This window comes from Cololabis saira, chromosome 20 (genome assembly GCF_033807715.1).
Source record: "Cololabis saira isolate AMF1-May2022 chromosome 20, fColSai1.1, whole genome shotgun sequence".
NCBI lineage: Eukaryota > Metazoa > Chordata > Actinopteri > Beloniformes > Belonidae > Cololabis > Cololabis saira.
The window spans coordinates 25,851,192-25,872,818 of NC_084606.1; the positions used below are offsets into that span (position 1 = coordinate 25,851,192).

At 44.2% G+C, this 21,627-nt stretch overlaps 1 protein-coding gene across 1 annotated transcript in view; it reads left to right on the forward strand.

Annotated features, from left to right (window-relative positions):
* The first annotated feature begins 10,319 nt into the window (after nt 1-10,319).
* kdm6ba (lysine (K)-specific demethylase 6B, a) overlaps nt 10,320-21,627 on the forward strand; it is a 55,862-nt gene continuing 44,554 nt past the window's right edge. The window contains exon 1 of the mRNA XM_061710521.1: nt 10,320-10,701. The gene's annotated coding sequence lies outside the window, so the exon portion shown is untranslated. The remainder of the gene's footprint in view (nt 10,702-21,627) is intronic.

A 21,627-nucleotide genomic window follows, 5' to 3' on the forward strand; every position in this document is an offset into this window, starting at 1 on the left:
ACAGGAAGGACATGCTAAGTTAAGCTGAGATCCTCCCCTGAGTGGAGGTGATAATCACTGGACTAGTTCTGAGGAGTTGGGCGTTACCCACATTAATGTGCTTTTATTCTGAAAGGTAAAGCTTTTTGTTGCAGTTATGCCTGGTATCCACACTACTTGGGTTCATTTGACCCTCCAAATTCAGATCAGTTTCTGACCCTGGTTAGGTTTTTACACCTAACTGTGTGGCTTAATGTCAGTGGACACCTGTGACCATCAGCAGAATATCACCCTCAGATGCGTCTTGAGGATGGTGAAGAAAAAACATGGTGAAGGAACTGTCAGTTTATCTTTTCACCCTGGGGCTCCTTGGTACCACCGTCCCAGTGAAGTGATGAGGATGAGCGGTTGGAAGCAGCAGGGGTTTTTGGTTTGACAAAGACCGGCTTAATAGAAGATTTTGCAGAGACAAATACATCATGTATCTCAGCGTGGCCCAACAAAAGTCGCTGAAGTTTGCAGATCTAAGAGCATATTGAATGAATGAATGAAGTTTATTCAGTCATGACAACACAAAACAACACCAAAAAAAACATTGTGCACAGCATTAACATTTCATACAAAACCAAAAATGTGTTGAACAATGACTGAAAAGGCATAGGCTGAAGCAAAACGTTTATAAAAGCCTATCCTATAGTACCAACTTTCTTTTTTTGGCTACCGACCTCCAGAAAACCAAAAAGGGAATAGAAAAGCAAAGAAACAACACAAGGCAAAGAAACAATAGAAAAGCAAAGAAACATTTACAGATAGTCAATTGCACTTATAAGCTTCAAAAATAGCTTTACAAACCATTTTCTTAAAAACAAAAAGAGAATGACATGTTTTTAAATTTCTGTTGGCATCATTCCAGAATTTAACTCCAGCAATCCAGTAATATTACAAATAAAACATGAAGCACAGCCCCCAGCATGTGGCTCTCTGTACACATGAACTCCGACAGGTCCACCAGCAGGACTTTGAAGGAAGGAATCAAATAATGGAGATGAAGTAACAATAGAAATCAGTTCATCATCTATGTTGTAAAGGAGGAGCTGCTCTTTACTACAAATGTAGGTCAAGTGACTCAGACTCAAACAGTACAGTATGTGTGCGGTGACCGTCAGTAAAACAGTTAATTAAAGCTGACTTACAGCTCAGCACTTAGATATTTATTTATTGCATTACTAATACATGCTTTGGCGATGAATTGACGATTTAGTCTTCAGGAATATAAAAACGCCCTTTTATTTTGAAAGGATACAAATAATTTTTTTTGTCATCCAATGTTTTTTTTTGTCCTCTTAACCATTCATTCAGTCAAATGTTTGTCTTAACATAAGAGAAGTTTGTCATCATCTGTTTATTTTCCACATATTATCTTATCGTTCATCAATGAGGCAGTCAGTGAAATTAACCTAATCTCAAACTGTTGCATTAAAGTCAGCTTGAGTAGTGTTTGTGGTTCTCCTGGAGACCTGAAGATGTCGTCAGCCCCAGAAAACACAGTTTTAAATAAATGATTAGTGGGCTTTCTGGGGGGATAATTTACAATGAAGTATATTCTTATTTTCCATCTATACGTCAATCAGATTAACCATTGATCTCTATCTAAAATGATGATTCACGACTGCTTAATTTAGCACGAAGACTGATGCTGACTTTAGTAGACACTTCTTTAGACAAATATGTTTGTTCAGCACAACACAGAAATCCCTTTGTAAACCAAACCCTGGGCCTACATCCATGTTGCCACCAGTTACACATAACAAACCCTTGGCTTTTCTGAATATTCCAACACAATCTGTGATCGGCTGGCGATTTTCACCCATGTGATTGTTCTGCCATATTTGCATGTGTCATTAAAACTACTTCAAATTAGCTTGAAAGATATGAACTAGGACCAGAAGCAATACTTGCTGTCGTGCTGATCCAGGAGCAGAAGAGGAGGAGAGGGTGTTTGATATTTGATGGATGTAAAGAGGAAGGTGGGTGTCGGAGGAGATGGGCCTAAACCGGTGTTAATTGAACACAGCTGTACCTCGTTAAACATTAATTGGCAATTAATCAGCTCACCCACAGCCCTCAGTTGAATATATCTTTATGTCATCAAAAAAAGTGAAAAGAGTAAATTATTCACAAAAGCGTAGGGAAAGCCTTCCTCCCTCTCCCTGCTGGTTCCTGCCTTCATCTTTTCACGCATCATCTCCCTCCATGTTCCTCATTCAGCACATTCATCTGGTTTCCTGCCTTTATCTCCGCTGCCCCTCATGTGGTTCATCCAGAGATGGCATGAAAAAGAGATGTTGCAACAGAGGAGGAGGTGTGTGAGGGGAGAAGATGGAGGGAGAAGCAGCTCTCATCCTCCTGCATGGAGGAGTTCAACTCCAAGACTCTCAGGGTTACATTTCTGCAGGGCTAGGTTTCCGCTCATTATTTATTTTTTGACCTACTTTTGCTCATCACACTGCAACAAGTAGAGTAAACATCACACCCAACATGTAGCTATAGGGCTCTGCATCTCTGCAGCGCTGCATCTTTCCTGCAAACTTCCTCCACCAGGCCTCCTGAAGAAGTTGATGTCGCTGCATGATTTGTGACATTAAGTCAAACCTGTAGCTCCTCTGCCTCCAAGACAGCCTGAGAGCTACGCTGACGTAGTTTCCGTGGCGTCCTAACGGATGAGATGTACCAGAAAGATCTATAAGAACCACCCCGACTGGACTGGAAATGAGGGAGTCACTGGTCTCACGCACTGGCTGCAGTGAATGTCGGCCAAGGTGATGCTTCAGTTTATTTCACTAGCACAGTGGCACAATAGCCATAAACGGTTAGTATCAATGCTATAAATGGCCACCTACAGTAGCTGCCGTGGTAGTGGTAAATGATGCATCAAATGATGCATAACTGAAGCTAGCTGGCGGATGGCAGACCGATAAACTTAGTTTGTTTTTGTGAAGGTTGTATTCACTGTGACTCTCATATGTTCCAGTATTCATTGTGTATTAATGTCAGTGAAGGTTTTTCTCACTCTGGTAAAGTAGTTTTATAAGGTGGTGCCAGTTTAGATATTGAGGTGAGCCATCTGTGACGTACCTGTCCAGGGTTTGCCTGAAAGGAAGTAGTTGTGGTCTGTTCAGAAGACATCAGTGAAGCCTGGTTGGTTGAATGTCCAAGTGCAACAATTAAACCCAACAAAACATAACGTATTGAGCTGATATGTGTCAGAATAACATTGTGACTTGTCTACCACCCTCCAGCCATGAAGTCAGTCAGTGCGGTTACCTGCACATCTAAATCCAGCTATTGGCAACAATCTAGTTACGGATTAAACTGGAGGTTCAGAGAAATCCAAGTAAACATGCACAAGAAGACCATCGATTATTGATTGAGGTGCGTTCGACTCCGTGATTGTAGGTGGCGCCACACGCTGACGTTCTTCCAGTTCCTTCCTTGTTGTTGTTCTTCTTCTCCTACTGTGTTGATATTCTGGCTTTTGTGGTGTCGTCACTTCCAGAAGGTGGAGACCCGGGACGGTCAGTAGCTTGGCTCAGTGTGGGTTGGTATACATGCTGGAATAACTGGGATTAGGACGCATTATCTGGCACTAAAAGCTCGATCTCAAGAGCTTCAGTTCAGTTAGACTACAGCCCGGCTAAGGTGGATACATGGCTTTTAATAAATCGATATCGGTCGGATTAAGGCAACAACATCGACTTTCTGTTAGTGCATGTAAACGTACAATGCAATAAAAGAAACATCATATGAAGGTATGTTGTCCTCCAGTGAACTCCTTGGTACCCATAACTTACACTTGTTTGGTCCCTAATTACCTTAAAAATGATTACGTGAATTATAGTCCACCAAAGTTCCTCCAGTACAAACAACAACAAAAGGTGGTCTGTCCCTGAATAGTTGAGACTTGGAGGACATCCTTGCAGTCCAGAAGCACCTGTAGAGACAGAGTTCTTTGTCAAAACGTCTTGTACGTATGAAAGATAACATCTGGTTGTTTTAAAAAGAAAATGAGAAGAGAGGAGACAGCTGAGTCCAAGCTTACTGTGTGATCTCTAAACTCGCCGGCTGATCACTGGAGGGAACACCCATTTTCTATCTCACAGAATTTTTAAATCTGTCAGATGTAACTCCCACTCCCTAATTCAAATCATGTGGGGGGGAACGGTTTCAGATGGGGCTCTGACAGACACCTGGAATATGCCGGGGTACCAAATTAAGTCACTAATAATTCACAGAGCGTGCACGGCTTTGGAAAACAATACACCAAATTGTCAAAGTTTATATCTAGCATATGTGGCCAGGGGCTCCTAAAGTTCTTACCGAGAGGTGTTTGAGGACGTATTGTGTGTTTCCAGTAAAGCCGGTCTGTGCTGCAGATCCAGCACTGCGGGCTCTTATATAACCGTGCTGATTACAGCAACAAGGGTAACCTGCCACGCAGCTACTGACACACTTTTCTTTTTTGGCACGCCTTCCCTCCATCGGTCACCGTCTCCCCATCCTGCTCATGCCGTCTTCTCCTGCCCCACATTTAGGCTATTTCCATCTCTCAATTAAAGGCTCTCTTAAATGCTTTGTTTCCCTCTGTCTCCTCTCGTTATCTACAGCTTCTTTTCTCTTTGCGCCTTTTATTCATCTCATTTTTGGCTGCAACCCAAAATTCCCAGCTATTACTCGCTTTTTCTCCACTTGTATTTATACATCCTCTTTTTATTGTTCTCGGTCCTATCTATCAGTCACCAGCTATCTCCTCACTCCTTGTTTCACTGCGATCAGGCTCAAGTATTATCGACGCTACTTCCTGTTGGCTAGGGGCCAAATCAGCATGGCGATAAATCAATACGCTGAGAGAATTATGTCATGTGCCGTCAAAAAGACGGGCCTGGTCACCCGCCACCCCCCTTTTGTTCCCCCACACCTTAACCTCCGTCGATGGCTCCTCCCCTTGTTTTACTTCCTTTTAATTACACGTTGCCTTTTCATTTATAAGCAGGTTCTCTGCCTCCCGTTGGCCTCAGGCTCAACTGTGGAGTGAAGAACTGTCATCACCTCTCACCTGTAGAAAAATGATGAAATCATTGCAAACCGTAATAATGCAAATGTAATAACACAAGACTGCAATGAAACTGTAGTGCTGATTCATTTGCTCTTTGACGTGATTAATTACTGTACTCCCAAATCTTTAGGCACGAGAAAGTCCAGGCATTCTCCCTTTCATTTAAGAGTGAGGTGGTCGCACGCTTCACAGCCCGGTAGGCATCTACTCAAATTTGCAGAAACGCTTGGCAAAAGATGCATTTACAGAAGCAAACTGCCAGTAAAGGAAACCTGCAGGAAACCTAGACGTCGCAAAGAAAAACCTTTTTATTGGACACGTCTAGAGCTGTTACGCCTTCGTGAGGAGGGGAATCGAAGGAGGAATCGAAAGACTTTTGTGATGCAGTCGGTCAGTGCAAAGTCATCAAAATCTAAGCACCAGCTGTTTTTGGCCTCATTCATATAATATAGTTGTGCTATAATGAAGCTGCTTAATCAATGTGCATTACTGCATTAAATGCCTTTGAACAATCATCTGAATGATCATCTGCTGCCTTCCTCTTTTGTTCCTCTTCCTCTTCAGTCACAATAATGAAGATGTTTCTGTCTTCATCTTCTCCTTTGTTGCTTTGAAGAGAAGTCTCGCAGGACGAGATACGGAGATGAGTAAAGAGAACTAAGACAGCAGCGCTCATAAAAGAAAAACACAGTTCAATAGAAACACTGACCCCCGCAGCGCCTCGTTGTTACAGTTTCAGAATTGTCACTTTTGTTTTGTGAACAAGTGTGAAGGAACTCCACCTATCGCTGAAGTTGCCAGAAAGTTTTATATGGGACAGCAGCTGTCGGCGAGTCCTGCAGCTGCTGCGGGAAGAGCTGCCAGCCCTGGGACGTGCAGGGGATCACTCGGCACTTCTGACTCTCACAAGTCGTTCCAGCGACCGTCGTTGGAGGACCGCACCAGGTGGAGGCTCCTTCTTGATCCAGCAGTGAAACAGGAGGGGGCGGCGGAGCTGGACGTGTTCTGATATGTGCACTTAGTCCTGCAGCTCCGTCAGTATTTTGGAGGGAGAATGGGGAATGGAGATGAGTCACAAGAGCTTCAGAATGATGAAACCTTGAGTCGCTCGAGTATCTGGTTTTGGTACAAATGAGTCTGAATATTGTCTGGCACTATCTACATACTCGCACTTTCTGACTCCCACTGTGTTGCAAACTGTTTAACTGTTTTTGTGACAGAAGGCAGAAAGTTTCAGTTGAATTTAAAAAAAAAACTAGTTGCATACCTCGTACATGAGTTTCTGTGTGGCGTACCGTCTCTGAAAGTTTACAGCATCTCCCCTTTGCTGCGGGGAAATCAATGAAGTCTGTGATTCTTGCCAACGCATCACTGACTTCATTGCATCGGCAACCGTCATTGATGCATTTCAGGTGTTGGCAAGTAAAAAAAGCAACATGCGAGCCCCGACTGTCTACTGTTTTGTTGTTTTATCCAGTCTGCAAGCTCAGCAACGAGCACACATCTGGAGGTAGATTATTGCAGGCCAGTTATGCGTATACACTACGATTGTACATGCTAACCAGCATTTAACTAAGAATAAACGGGGTTAGTCTTGCATACATATCACAAGCTGATGCACCAGACTTCCCAGATGTTGCAAACATTTAGTTATATTACTTTAATTTGCTGCATGCAGCAGCAGAACAACGCCTGTAGCTCACGCAGATTGTTGGTGATGGTGTGAGGCCATCTTTGCTGTTGCAGTAATTAACAGAGAGCGGGAAAGTGCTTAACTGCTGATTAGACCCCATAAGAGGGTAATTACCAGAAATATTGACAAGGAATGTTGTATCCGGCAGGATTGAAATTTAATCTGAAATACATTGCAATGCATTTATGGATCAACAGTTGGTTGGTACCCGTTTCAACTGGGGCTGCACTGATGAAAATGTGCTGAATAATATAATCGTTATCACAATGAGAATGGATTGCAACATCTGTATCTCAGCTCTGTGCATCGGCAGCAGTGATGAACCAGGAGATGCAATGAAACAATCCCATCAGAGCTCAGGCGCATTCCTCCGTCAGCACACTCGACTGCTGCTCTAATGGAGCTTTGCATCCAGCATTTCTCTCAATGTTTCCTCTCTAATCTGTTAATGCAGTCCACAGCTGTCTCCTGCTGCCCGGCTTCTTCAGAGACTGGGAGGCAGAGGGGAAGTGCTGCGTCTATATAGGAGGCAGAGAGTGCACTAATAGCATTTATATTTCCTCTAGACGAGAATGTATAGTTTTGTTTTCTTCGGTGTGCTCGCTGCATTTTCCGTAACATCACCGCTGCCCACCCGATCACGCCGTTTCCACTCACCCAACTAACTTTCCAGCAGAACTTTTTCCTCTTGCACATGGCTGGGGCTCAGGAGGGCTGTGTGCGTGCGTGCGTGTGCGTGCGTGCGTGTGCGTGCGTGCGTGCGTGTGTGTGTGCGTGCGTGTGTGTGTGCGTGCGTGTGTGTGCACTTGTTCTGTTGGGAATATTTTGAATTTGATATAGTATTTCATAATTTTACTCAAACTTTTGCACAAACACATTTGTTAAAGAGCTGAAATAAAGCTAAATAGGTGGTTGTATGTCGGGATATAACATTCAATTAGTCATTTTAAAAACTATTGGCTGTTTTACAAACCAAACCTGAGACCCTGAGATCCCTCACTTGGGGCAAAACCAGACCTCTTATTCTACCCTTTTCCAACGGACGACCAAGGTCTCAGCTTTGGAGGGGCCGGTTCTCATTCTCAGCTTCAAACCGCTGCATTAGGAGCTGAAGATCCGCGCTCAATGACGCCAGCAGGGACTGCATGATCCTGACACCAGTGAACTGTTCCCCCTCTTCCCCATCTAGAAATGATGTCTTCGAAAAGTGATGAACAGAATCAGTGACAAAGGGGCAGAGAGATCAACTCTGAATTGGACTTACTACCGGCAATCTGGACCAAACTCTGGCTTTGTTTGTCTAAAGATTCATGCTCTGTGCAGCAGCAATGCCCACGCTGTCATTGGTATTTATACTGTATGTCTGCGTCGCTCTGCAGTTACACCACCAGCCACTAGTTGGCTGTGTGGATTCTTTTGTGCAGTGGTACGCTTTCTGTTGTTCATTCATTCATCAAAAATGGCGACAGTAGAGCAGATCTTGTGTGAGTTGGAGATTATAAAAGTTTAACAGCAGTTAAATGAAATTACGGCAACTAAAAGTGGAATTGAGCCATCTGGCTGTCTTTGTTGTGCGGAAATGATGTATCCCATAAATGAATAAACTTTCAGACTTTTTTTAATCTGCTCATCAATCTGCTCTGTTTCTCGCCGTCTGTATTGGAAATAGCAGCAAAGAAGATGGAAAAAGTGGGGGATAAAATGCTTTAACGCGTAACACCACACATTCCACTGTGGTGCGATTCGATTGGCCGATTCTTTCATCATCCACTACGTAGGATCAGGCTCCAAAACTTCTCTCAAATCTACACAAGTCATTAAGGTTTTGTTCCTGTATTCATGTAGTTTGGTCAGAATGTTGTGGTTCTTTCTGAGAGTACTTCACTTCTCACTATAACTGGAACAAGCAGTTCACAAACAGAATTTGTCACCATGAGGACACCTGCTTAAATTTAGTTTGATTCTGATGTCAAAATGCACAAAGCAAACTACACAAACAGTAAACAGTATGTACTCGGTACTGGTGTGCCATTCAGCATTGCTACGTAGTATGCTTGAAAACCTGAACGCCAGCCACGAGACGACTGGACTGGCCTCAGCGGCAGCGACCCGCCTCCCTACGTGATCACCGTATCCAGGGTAGATGGTCAGTTACTCTGGAAACTTTGTCAGGTCTCGCTCACCAGCTACATATTTTCTGCAGACCGTGGATTGTGGCAGCGCTGGACGGTGGGTGTTTTCTCACCCCTTCACCAAGTCCCCACCACTATTTCACTGGCGAGCACCAGGCTGCGAGCTGCGATTCGTTGGCCGATTCTTTCATCAGCACCTGCAGGTCATCATGACATGAGAAAAGCTTCCTCCCCATTTAAAGTCGGTGGATAGGGTGCCGTAAAGTAAGACACAGGTGTCACAAGAGACGACCGCGACAGGACTCAGGTGTTACTTTGGTTGGTAGCAGGTACAGCAGACCACAAGAGTTCCCAAAAATATTCCTTCAAGTGCTTTAGAAAGTGATATTTTATCATTAAAAAAACCTCCTTGCTGGTGTTTTAATTAGCAGCATAAATAATCTGATTATTTTTAATTTGAAGAAGTCACTGGCTGCAGGAAGAGAGTAACAAACTCCTCCGGTGTAATGTTGCACCGTGTCTTTGTACCCAACCTGGGAGCCATTGTTCTCCCAGTGCCACATGTGAGCCGGTTTTTAGCTGCTTATCACCAGCTTCACACATCTGTCAGGCATGAAGATGTCAGCGCAATAAAAACCCACATCTGCAGGGCAACACATGCTGCAGACTTTTACAACCCCAATCAAGGGGTAATCTGCGTCTGTGTTTTTTTTTTTTTTATTCAATTTTTTTTTAAATCATCAGCGTTCCTACTGTAGGTCGGAGCGCGCCTCCATCAGTCTTACATCACACTAATAAAGTGGAGAAATCGAGGTAGAGAGTGAACACAGAGGCTCCTTCTGCTCTCCAATCCCATCTGTTTGACTGAGAGGGAGGGAGGAGAGAGTATGTGAGGGGGGGGGGGTGGCAGACGAATGAGAACGAGGCCAGATCAGGCGGAGGGAGGGATGGAGGGAGGGAAGAGGGGGCTGTTTAGAGAAAGGCAGGGAGCGAGGAAAAAGGGAGAATCAGAGGGAGGCAGGCTGGGGGGTTGGGCTCCGAGCTTGTGAGGGAGCAGGAGAGAGGAGGCAGCAAGCAAATGTGTGTTGTATATGTCTGTGTTTGTGCGCGTGTGTGCACGCTCGCTCTGTTCCTTTCCTTTCTTTGTTTGACTACTGAGTGAGGAGAAAAAAAAGAAAAAAAAAAAGAGTCAGAATAAAGGAAGGCTGAGGAGAGGGTGAGGAAGAGAAACGCAGGCTGAAGGGGGAAAGAAGAGGAGGATCTAAAACCAGTCACTTTTATTCTTTAGAGAGGTGAAGAGGATTTCTATTTTGGTCTGCTTCTTCTTTCTTTTTTTTTTAATCCCTGACTTCTGCCTTGCAGGCTGTAGAATAAGACAGATAATATATATATATATATATATAAATACAACAACAAAAACAACAGTGCTGCATGCTTTTGAACACAGTATCATATTCAGGAGCAGTGAGTGTTTTGTGTGGCGCCGTGTGAGTGTGTGAGAGTGTGTGTGTGTGTGTGTGTGTGTGTGTGAGTGTGTGTGTGTGTGCCGGCTGAGGCGGTGGGGGGAGGCAGTCCGTGCAGTTTAAAGGGAAAACACAAGGCACACACAAAGCTGGGAGCGCAGGCAGGCAAGGCAGCAGGAAAGGCAGGGATAGGAGAGGAAAGGAAAGGTTGTGGGAATCTGCTGAGCTGGCTGAGGCTCTAATCAACAAGCCTCTCTTGGATTTTACCCCCTGAGCCGGCTCCGTGGGTCTCCCCGTCCGCCGAGCCTGAGCGTTGCCACGGTAAGATGAGCCTCGTATCCACAACCCTCTCAGCTGTTTGTCCTGCTACCACTCTGCAGACAAAAGCAGCAGAAAGTTGCTGTATGTGTGTGTGTGTGTGTGTGTGTGTGTGTGTGTGTGTGTGTGTGTGTGTGTGTGTGTGTGCAGGCAGAGAGGAGCTAAGCTAAGGGCTGAAGCCGAGGCTAAAAGGTGTGAGGAATGCAGCACAAAGGGAGCTTGTGTGCTCCAGCTGGGGCTGTGTGTGTTTGCATGTGTGTGTATCTTTGCGGAGTAGCCTGAATGTTTATGTCTCGGGGCTACCCAAAGTTTTGCATGTGGTGGACACCCAGAAATAGACGAGCTCAGGACCTCATTGCTCCCCTTTTGGAAGAAAGAAAAGTCTTGTTTTAGCTGTTGAAAGCTCCCATCCTGTCATGCTTTTACAAAGTGAATATTCAAAGCAAATTTACTTCAATTTTTCCTCATCGTCTTTTTGTTTCACCTTCCCTCTTCACCTCATGCTGATTTAAATGTCTTCTCTCTCTTTTATCTGCACCCGTCAGACCGCTCTCTTTATCTCCCAGTCATTGAACTAGCAGGTGACTGTACTGAACATGTGTCTTGTGACTTTGCTGCTCAATAGTCTCAATAGTGTCTATCAGAGGAGCACGAAGGCACCGAAACGCCGGCTCCCGGTGACCTTAAAGGCACCGCCGGTTCAACACGGGTCTCAGTCGCACAAAGTTTGGGTTGTGCTGTGGTCACAGGAGCTTGTTCACCCGTCTGTGGATGGCACCCGTTTTCTATGTGTGTGTGTGTGTTTGTGTGTGTGTGTATATATATGTGTGTGTGTGTGTGTGTGGGTGTGTGTGTGTGTCTTAGAGATATTAAAGAGCTACTAGGGGCCGGTTTTCAGTGTGAGCTTGCTCCTCCCCTCTGCTAGTGTGTGAGAAACTTAACACTTGTGCCAGCGTCTGCCTGAAGCTAATATTGGTGTCAGTGTGTGACTGTGTAAGCGTGTGTGTGTGTGTGTGTGTGTGTGTGTCTGTGGGGGGTGGGGAGGCTGTCCCCTGTCCTAATTAAGTCTGTGCCCCCCCCCACCCACCCCGTGTTCAACCAATATAAACATTCCCAGAACAAAACCCCCTCCAGAAAGACATCCCTGGCGTCCTACTGTAAACTGATCCCTACAGTACTGCGCTCACACACATGCACGACATACGAAATAATGTCACTATTACATTTTCTGCCCCCACTCTTTACTCCCCCCCCCCATCTCTCTTCACAAGTTCATTACCAGTGGAATCTCACTAAAATCTAGTTTTCCTCTTCTTTTTTCTCCCCCCTTCCTCCACCACATCCTGTCCAGCTGCGATTATCCAATAGCAAAGGTTGTCTGCTGTGGACTGCAATACATCATAGCTGCACACTCGCTATCTGACATAGCCTTGCCCAATTAGGAAACGCAGCATACAGGACGTGGCCAGCGCTAATGCTGTGTTAATCTGTTTATACTGGACTGCTGGTTCCCATACAGAATAAACAGCGGGGTCTATTACATCACAATATGAAAGAGTATGATGTATAACATTTTTGCTGTGGCAAAATTGATTATGCCTGAATAGATTGCTTTTTAACTGAGTTCTGCATGTCTGAAGTGAAGCAGTTAGTCTGTAATGTATGTACTGGATTACACTGTAGATTAGAATAGATTACGTTAAATGGTGCAGTTTCCTGGATAAATACAAGACTCAAAGACAGCACCTCTAGAAAATGGGTTAATATTATATATAATATTATAGTAAAAAATGTCTTATTTTAAGCAAAAACATCCTTGCTAATGGGGTAAGAAACATTTCTTGACTAGAATTCCCAAAACTGGGAAAATTGTCCAGATTTTCTCAAAACAAGGCTTTCTAGGAAATTGGTTTTTACAGTGTAGAGTTGATAATGTTGCATTTAGGAAAGACGTGTTATATTGGATTTTAAGAAGGATTTGTACACTGTGTTAAACAAAAAACTCCAGGAAAATGGAATTAGGTCGCATATTTAGTAGCCACCATATCAGGCATGGGAGGAAAGATTGTCTGTTGAATTGATTTTATTTTTAAAAAAAATGTTGTATACCTCTGAATCAGCTTTTAGAGAGTAAAACAATCAGCTAGTGAAAGATAGCAGAGGCTGCAGGGTGAGCACTCCACTACCTTTTTCTGGGCTCTCTTCAGCGGATTTATGGTCCCACGTAGCCTACCTGTTGTTTTGGGTTTATACTCGTCTGCTGTCATTTGCTTCAGCTTGCAGTTACACCAGCAAATGCTAGGTGGCAGTGCAGCTTCTTCTTTTCTGTGGTGCGTCTCCTCGCAGTGATTTTGTTTGCTTCCTTTATAAAACACAGACGTGGCGCCAGAGGAATTAAAACTGGCTTTATGTGAGTTTGAGTTAATAAATGTTAGCTTCAACAAACAGTTGGACATCAGGTTATAGCGTTGTTTACAGCGTAGGGATCCCTGCTATGGAGTACATATGTCATTGGTTCAACGTTGATGAATAAATCAACCCAGGTCATCCAGGTCATTCCCTTTTACGTCTTGGATTAGAGTCGTTGTCCCAAATTTGTGTTTTTGTATTCTGCTCTTGCCGTGAGAAACGTCCCCAACATCATGGTTTCTAAGTACTTTACAATGATACTTTTTGTTTTTAACCCACCAAACAAACAAAAAAAGGATTTTTAAGCATTATTCATGGGATGCATTCAGGAAAAAACATCAGATTTATAAGTTTATCGGCACTAAACTTGGCTGATCACTGGTCAGAACCAGTTGGCTAGAAAATTGGCTCCAACCAGTCAGAGCTTTGTCTAGCTTGATTTCTATCTCCAACATTTGGTCTTTATTAAGAAACAATTCAGACAGTAAACAACCTCTTCCCTCTGTCGTTAAAAATAAAAAAGGGGGAAAAAAAGCCATGAATACTTAAAAGGGCCATTATACACCAGCGTAGCATTTGGCTACCAAACCGTGTGAGTGTTTTCAGATCTCCCCGTCAGACATCAATATTTACGAAGTTAAACATTAAAGCTTAAATATATTGAGGTGTTTTTGTTTAGTTTTTATTTTTCCCTTTTGAAAGTTGATTTGACTTAAGTATTTGCACTAATCTGCACGTCCACTAAAACATCGCTGGAGTAGTTTTACAAAACCTTGTCAAAGTTTAGAAAAGTCTGTTTTCATCCGTGTTTTGCGGAAACTTTTATGAAAAATTCAACATTTTAAAATATATTTCTAAGCAACGCATTATACGGGAAATATCCTGCATTTGTTAAAATGTGTTAAACACACGTTAAACGACTACTGGTCACCAAGTCCGGTGCTATAATAGTGTCCAGAACGCGTCCTCGCAGGTTGTTTTGCATGACGCTGTTTCTTTGTAAGCTCGGTTTGCATAGTCATTAATTGGGGGAGGGGCCAGCCCTGCCCAGCTGTAGGACAACGTGTGCGCTGGAACCCTCTGTTCAGCAACAAGACCCCCCCCATCATCACCCCCTGTGGCCGCCGTGCTCATGCACTCCTCTGCAGATGTGCACAAACACACATGCAGACGAGATAGAGGGAGCATGGTTGGCTGATTGAATTTGTGTGTGTGCATGTGTGCTGCACTCCTCTGTACCCCTCTTCAGCCCCAGGGCAACCCCCCCAACACACACACACACACACACACACACACACACACACACACACACACACACACACACACACACACACACACACAGACACACACACACACACACAAACAACTGAGGAGATTGTGCATTCATTGGACTGGAGGCTGAGATGGCGAGGGGGTGGTGGCGGTGATTGAGTGTGCTGCCTAGAGAAGAAAAAGAGAGGCGGAAAGAAGAGAGAGAGAGAAGAGGGGGAAGGGAGGGCTGCCTTGCGTTTAAAAAAAAGGGGGGGGGGGGAGGGGGGAGAAGAGCAGACTTGGGGGGTGGAGGTGAGGGGAGCATGGCGGGGCTGCTGGCGCCGCGGCTGGGTTGTGTCTGGAGAGAGAGAGAGGGGCTAATAACAGCTCATGTTCGGCTAATAATCTGAGACACGCTCGTCTCAATAAACGTGCTTCTGTGTTCGGACGCTGGAACAATTCAACGTGCAGCCGCTTCACACGAGCTCCTGCATCCTCAGCTCCGCCGCCACCGGTGTCGGCGGGGAAAAGTGCTGTCCGGCTCGAGAGGGATGTGCACGACATTTCTATTTAAAGCTCTGGCTGGGGTTGAAGACCAAGGAGTTCAGTGCAGCATCCAACTTCTGAACTAGATAACATGGGAGTAAAGATGGGTACAAACATACATATACACAGATATATATATATATATATATGTGTATATGTATATGTATATATATATATATATATATATATATATTGCTGTAGCACCTGAATTTCCCCTCTGGGGATGAATAAAGGACTATCTTATCTATGTTATCTTATTTTACTGGCATATTTATTTATTTTTACAGTCATATTTGAAAATGAAACTACCACCCCATAGTGCAAGCGTACAAACTCGTTGACTAAAACAAAGAGCAAAACATTATATGCATATATATATATATATATATATATATATATACATATACATATACACCGTATGTATATTTTGTGCATTTAAGTCAAGACGGATGCATGTTTGTGAATCTTGAAGGAAAATGTTAATGAACTGATTAACATTTTAGCCAATCTTTTTCTAATCTTGATAGAAGGACAATGTTTCACATTTTGTTCTGCGTCTTAATGGTCTGCGCTAATTCTTTATCTATGATTACACTGATTTCCTACTCAAAAGAAGGATAAGGCTTTGGTAGGTAATTCTATTATGCAGGGTCAAAGGGCTGTTGCAGATTAGCTTTGGCCTTGAAGCTTATATCCACCACAGCGACTATCTTGTGAAGGTAGCTGTACATGATTAGCCGAGAGCAAGACAAAGGAGCAGAGAAGCCGGGGATGAGATGTAAGAGAGGGAAATAAAAACTAGTGTAGATGAAGAGATCTTTGAGAGAGTGAAAGGGACAAAACGTCCACGCTGTTACTCCGAAATTAGCGCAGACCGTAAATGGCGCTCGTGGGAGTTTTCGGTTCTGCTGGTGAGGTTCCAGCGTTGCAGCCTGATCTGCAAACAAACATTCAACCAGATTAGTGTTGACTGTTGATGGTGAAACACGCACTGCAACGTGAGCATAAACCCGATTACTGGCTCAAGTCAGATACTTTAGATGTCTGTTTTGTTGACCTCCAACCACAAGGGTTGTAGTAGGACTTTACCCAAGTTATTGTTGTTTTTGGTTCAGGATCATCCATTAAGGATCCAATAAGACCAATTTAGACTTATCGAGTCCTTCCAGAGGTTGCAGGCTTGCAGATGTAAACCTGTTGGAGATCCACGTTATCTTTAATGTCGTTGCTTGTTCCAGTAACGCTTTCTTCTGAAATTACGAATGAGTCCACATTCCCCTCCGCCCCAGGTCTCTTCAAACGACCTGTACCTTCCTAAACACGCATCTGACCACCATCATGCAGAAATCTTCTGGGCATTAAATCATTTTTTTTTCTTTAATTAACTTGCCCTTTATATATATTTTTTTTCTTTACTTATCTTACACATATGAACAATGTCAATAAAGAATCTTGATTCTTGAATCTTGAAGAGTATACAGGACTGATGGCGCCATCAGCAGGGAAGTACTTGGCTTGATGAACCAGTCTGGGAGGATTCATTTAAATAATCCCCTCCTTGAATTTTGTGCTCTCTCAAAAAATACATATGCAACAGGCCCGGGTGTGAAGATCACCGTGCACACGCTTTCTAGGCACAAATCAATCACAGAGCCTGCGACTGCACCCACAGTGTCGGAGGTATATGCTGAGTGTGCACATGGCTTCTTTGTGTAGTGAGGAGCCTCAGGATGGCTGATGTGGGTTAATAGCTTCCAGTCGTCTCAGACAGCAGAGGACGGCGTCACTGCCTCTGGACAAACATTAACAGAACTATACTGTGATTGAACCTGGTGTAACTGACCTTGTAAATGACTGACACTGTTATGTGCAGCACACTGGCATCGCATGGCCGACTTCTTTCTGGGTGGAGATGTATGGCTGGCTGCGACGATACTGAAGCATCACCTGTGATGCTTGAATGCCACTTCTGACGACACGGCTGCTCTCAGACACAGCAGAGTGCACCTCTAGTGGGCCGGAGTGGTATTACAAGATGCATCCTAGCATCTCCACTCATATTTAATTCCAGGGAGAGTTTCCCCTTAATATTTGTATTTATTTATTTCTGTACCTCGAACTCGACGCTGTCGCTTGGCTGCTGCTAAACTCTTAAGATCTGCTCGTCCAACATAAAAACCACAATCTGTAGTCTCCGGCAGAAACACAGATTCATATAAACACACACAAACGCACGATGGCTGTCCCGTGCCCTCTGCTTTTAGTCCACTCTGTAATTGCTTGTGACAAATACACACCAGGCCTTTGAAGGTTTCTGCTCTCAGGCAGGCCTTTCATTTCGTCTGCTTCTGTTTATTTGCGGCGTTTCCCCCCCAACTGATGTGGCCCAGCGCTGTTTCACTTGGTGTGTGCACACGAGGATTCCTCTGGTCTTCCCGGTTTGAGTTTGGGGAATGTCTCGGTCGCTGAGCATAGAAATAGAAACTGTTTTAGGCCTCGACTACAAAGGGTTTAGTGTGCTGTAACTGAAGTGTGTTTTGTCATCAGTGCATTAATGTTTGGCTACATCTTATACTGTAAATGGTATAAAAAATTGCTTAATGGGGCTTGAATGGCTTATTTTTTTGTAAATGTGTGTGTATTTCTTCATGCAAAGCTGCAGACAGAACCCACCTGTGCATGAAATGCAAACATGCATCTGCAACAAAACCGCAATACAAACCAGTTTAGTACACATTCGTGGACGTTTGTCAACGGCAAATGCAAAACACTCCAACCGGTCTGTCCTTGAACCAACACACACTGGCGCACCAGCTAAAACCTGTGTGACCCTGCAGTCACCTCCATTGATCAGCGGGCTGACAGTGATGCATTAACGTGATTGTGTTTCCGGGGAGACGCAGGTTTAATAAGGGCAGGACGGCAGGAAGTTGGTGTGTGCGCTCCAAGAGGGACTGACAGCTGAAACTGATGAGACCAGAAAATGTTTCTCTGTTGTTTCTTTAAAGGTCTCTTCTTTCCATTTTTCCCCCTCCTGTCTTATCCCTGAAGTATTACTCTATTTGCACGGTTCAACCCGATACTTCTGTGTTCTCCTCTTCTGTTCCTCCTCTAGTCTTTCTCCCGCGTTGCCTGTCTCTTTAACCCAGTCGCACACTGAACCCTGACCCTCTCAGTTGTGTAACGTCTATGACAACTTTGCTTTTATGCGAGCCGCGATGTGTGTCTTGCTGCACTTTCCTCTACGCTCCAATCCCAGCTGAGCCGCACCAGACTTGCTGGTAAGATCTAGGGCAGAGTTTGAAAGTGTTCTGCACTGATTTCAGCCCATTTTCCCGTCAATGTTTCTGTTTTTTGTGTTTCTTTGAACTGGTTGAAGTGCACATGCAGATAGAAATGCCAGAAATCATAGCTGCACTTGTTTGGAAGAAGAGTTTACAAAGATACTTGTTTTTCTGCATAGGTATGTCTGGAGGTCAGCAGGTTCACTGTGGCCTTTAGAGTGTGTGTGTGTGTGTGTGTGTGTGTGTGTGTGTGTGTGTGTGTGTGTGTGTGTGTGCGTGTGCGTGTGTGTGTGTCAGGCACCGCGTATGTAACACGATCTGCGTCGAAGTCCTTCATCCTCCTCGGTGTGTCTACACCCTCCCTCGGCGTCCCTCTGTACGACGTCTTTGCCCGTCCATTAACACCCGTCTCTCCTTTGTCTGCTTCTTTTCCTGTCTCTCCTCCATCTTTCCCTTTTTTGACTCAGATTTGTAAACGTTTCTCAATCACAGCCTTGAGAGACATCTGTCCAACTCCTCAGTCCTTATAGCTTTTGGGCCCGATCGTGTCTAGACCTATAGCCCTGAGAAAGAACAGCTGGCGGCCTTTCCTCAGACCCTCTTAGGTTCCTCCGTTGGGTAACGACCTGACAACTCTGTTAGCAGATTTCAGCGGCTATAATCAACATTTTTTCTTGTGTCCCTGTACGAGCACCGTCGACGGAAGCCTCCAAACTTTACACCGACACAAGTGAGCCGTCTGGCCGTGTAGAAGTCTGTCACTCAGTACGTTTACATGCACTAACAGAAAGTTGAATTGTTGCCTTAATCCGACCGATATCAAAGTTTTATAATCCATACACCTTAGTCGAACCGAACTGAAGTTCTTGAGATCGAGCTTTTAGTGCCAGATAATGCGTCCTAATCCGAGTTATTCCGGCATGTATACACAGGGGAGTGGGAATAACAACAGTCACGGACGGCATTAGTGCTTAGTATGTACGACGACTCCTTCGTGCTTGTTTACTAATTGTACCGGAAGAATGCCAACACGAAAGTGCGTGTGGCGCCACCTAGCGTCGCGGAGTCGAACGCACCTCACTCAATAATCAACGTGCATGTAAACTTGGATTGCTGGGAAACTCCAGTTTAATCCTTAGTAGATTGTTGCCAATACCTAGATTTAGATCTGTATGGAACCACACTGAATGTTTCAACTATTGATACTGGTTTTTTTTTTTTGTTTTTTTTTTTCATGAATAAATTGTTGCCCCAGAATAGGTGTACTCTCTGGTAGGACTTACAGTTGCTTACCTGAAAACAATCATTGAGAAAAACAGAGGAGACATTTTTCCATTAGATTGGAGAAATGACACTGAAACTAAAAAAAAATCCTTTTTTACATTAATAGAAACCAAATGTCTCTCTTTCATGCATCACAATTGTCTTAATAACTTAATTACAGTATTTAATTACTCTGCTAGTCTCTGTGCCACTGTGCAACTACTTGAGGCAAAAGTGCAAAACTAATGACAAATTCTTGTCATTAGTTGCATATTATTTTAGTGAAATTGGATAATTTTTCATGTCACAGGTGAGCTGCGGTTCAGTGGTTGAAAATCACTAGAAAATGGTTTTATTCCAACTGAAATCAAACTAGAATAAACTCATATTCGGACTAATGGATCCAGATAACTCGGTCAGAAGTGGGACTTATCCCTGAATGTTAACGTTCTCTCGGAGCGACGTGCTCCATAGTTCCCACTTAAACCTCGGACCTGAAGGTGCTGGTAGAAGCCAACACAGAGACGGAGAATAAGTAACTGGAAAATAAAAGCTACTAAAGAACTCCTGAAATGCCTGAAGCTGTTTGTCTGTGAAGTTGACCGTCGTACTTTGGTCCAGTTTACCAGCCGAACCAGAGATGAAGCCCAACGCTAAATAGCCCAACCCAGACGTGTAGCCAGCTATCAAGGTGGAGGCTGGTATACTTTGGTCAGCGGTTCGATTCCTCTCACCTGATTGTATGTCGGGACAGAGAAAGACCTTAAATGGCCCAGTTGAGCCGACTGCTCCCATCCCTCCACCGGAGCTCATGACCGAGTCCAGACTTGTTTATGAGAGTTTCTTTTAGAGAAATATGATATATTTAATACAATTATCTTTTTGTGCATTATTTTTATGTACTTTTGACCCATTTGTTTTGTATTGATTCTGTTCCTCTTCATAAACAGCTGTTATGAGTGATGTTAATGTACTTTTATTCCACTTTCTGGTCTGTTTTTGTTTGATTTAGCTGACTTTAGTTTTTAAGGGGTTGCCTTTGCCTCACGAAGCACTTTCACACTTAAACCGGATAAATAAAGCTCACTTTCTTTGACACACTCAGCTTTGATTTCAGAGATCAGAGGAGGGGGAATTAGACTGGGGGGGGGGGGTTGGGAAGGGGGCACTGAGGTTGTAAGTGACTGCCTTTGTTTCCTTTGTTTGGCTTGTGTTAGATATCTGGATGTGTACTGCAAGCTGAGTGTACTGTAGTGCACTGATGCAATAGTGTGTGTGTGTGTGTGTGTGTGTGTGTGTGTGTGTGTGTGTGTGTGTGTGTGTGTGTGTGTGTGTGTGTGTGTGTGTGTGTGTGTGTGTGTGTGTGTTGGGCGGGGCAGGATGATGGAGGAGGTCATGAAACAGGCTGAGTCTGTCCCACAGGATTTCTATCACTGATATATAGAATTACAAGCTTGACTGTGTGTGTAGTCGGCAGCATCGCCGTCAGCCGCTCGACACGGCCTCTTCCTCTTTGTGCTGCTTTGTTCACCAGCTGGAAATAGAAATCCTATTTTTTTTATTTAAAAAAGGAAAAAAAAAAAGCACAACCCCTAAATATATACCGTGCCACGAAAAGAAAATGCTCAAGCAGTCCATTACCGTTGGGAGTCGATGAGCCTTAAATAAAACGCGGCAAAGAAATTAAAAAGTCCAACACACAAAGGCCGGTAGCCAGAGGCCGACATGTAGGTGGTTTTGAGTCGTTATTGGTCAGACCGACGTCCTCCGCCCTTCCACTACCACAAAATATCCTCCCAGCTGTTTGGCTGCTCACAAGTTTTCAGCCCCGAGTCTTCAAATCCACAAACGTGAGCTTTGATTGGTGTTTGTGCTGCGTGTTTGCAGTTTCCAGGCGCTGCGTGTTTGTGCGTTTCCTGTGGTCCGGTGCCATATGGCAGCTCCGTCGGCCCACAGTGCAAACACAGCTGGCTGCCTCCCGTGGCTGCACGGGGGTACGGCAGGCCGCCTGCAGAGGCAGAAAAGCCTGATAGGAGGATCACGCTCACTGTCACATTAATATGACTGCTGGGAGTCGTGCATTAGTGTCCGTGTTGTAGCCTAATGTCAGACTGCCACCATTACGTCTCCTAACAACTACTCCCGTCACATTGGTAGCAGATTAGTAATTACTGAG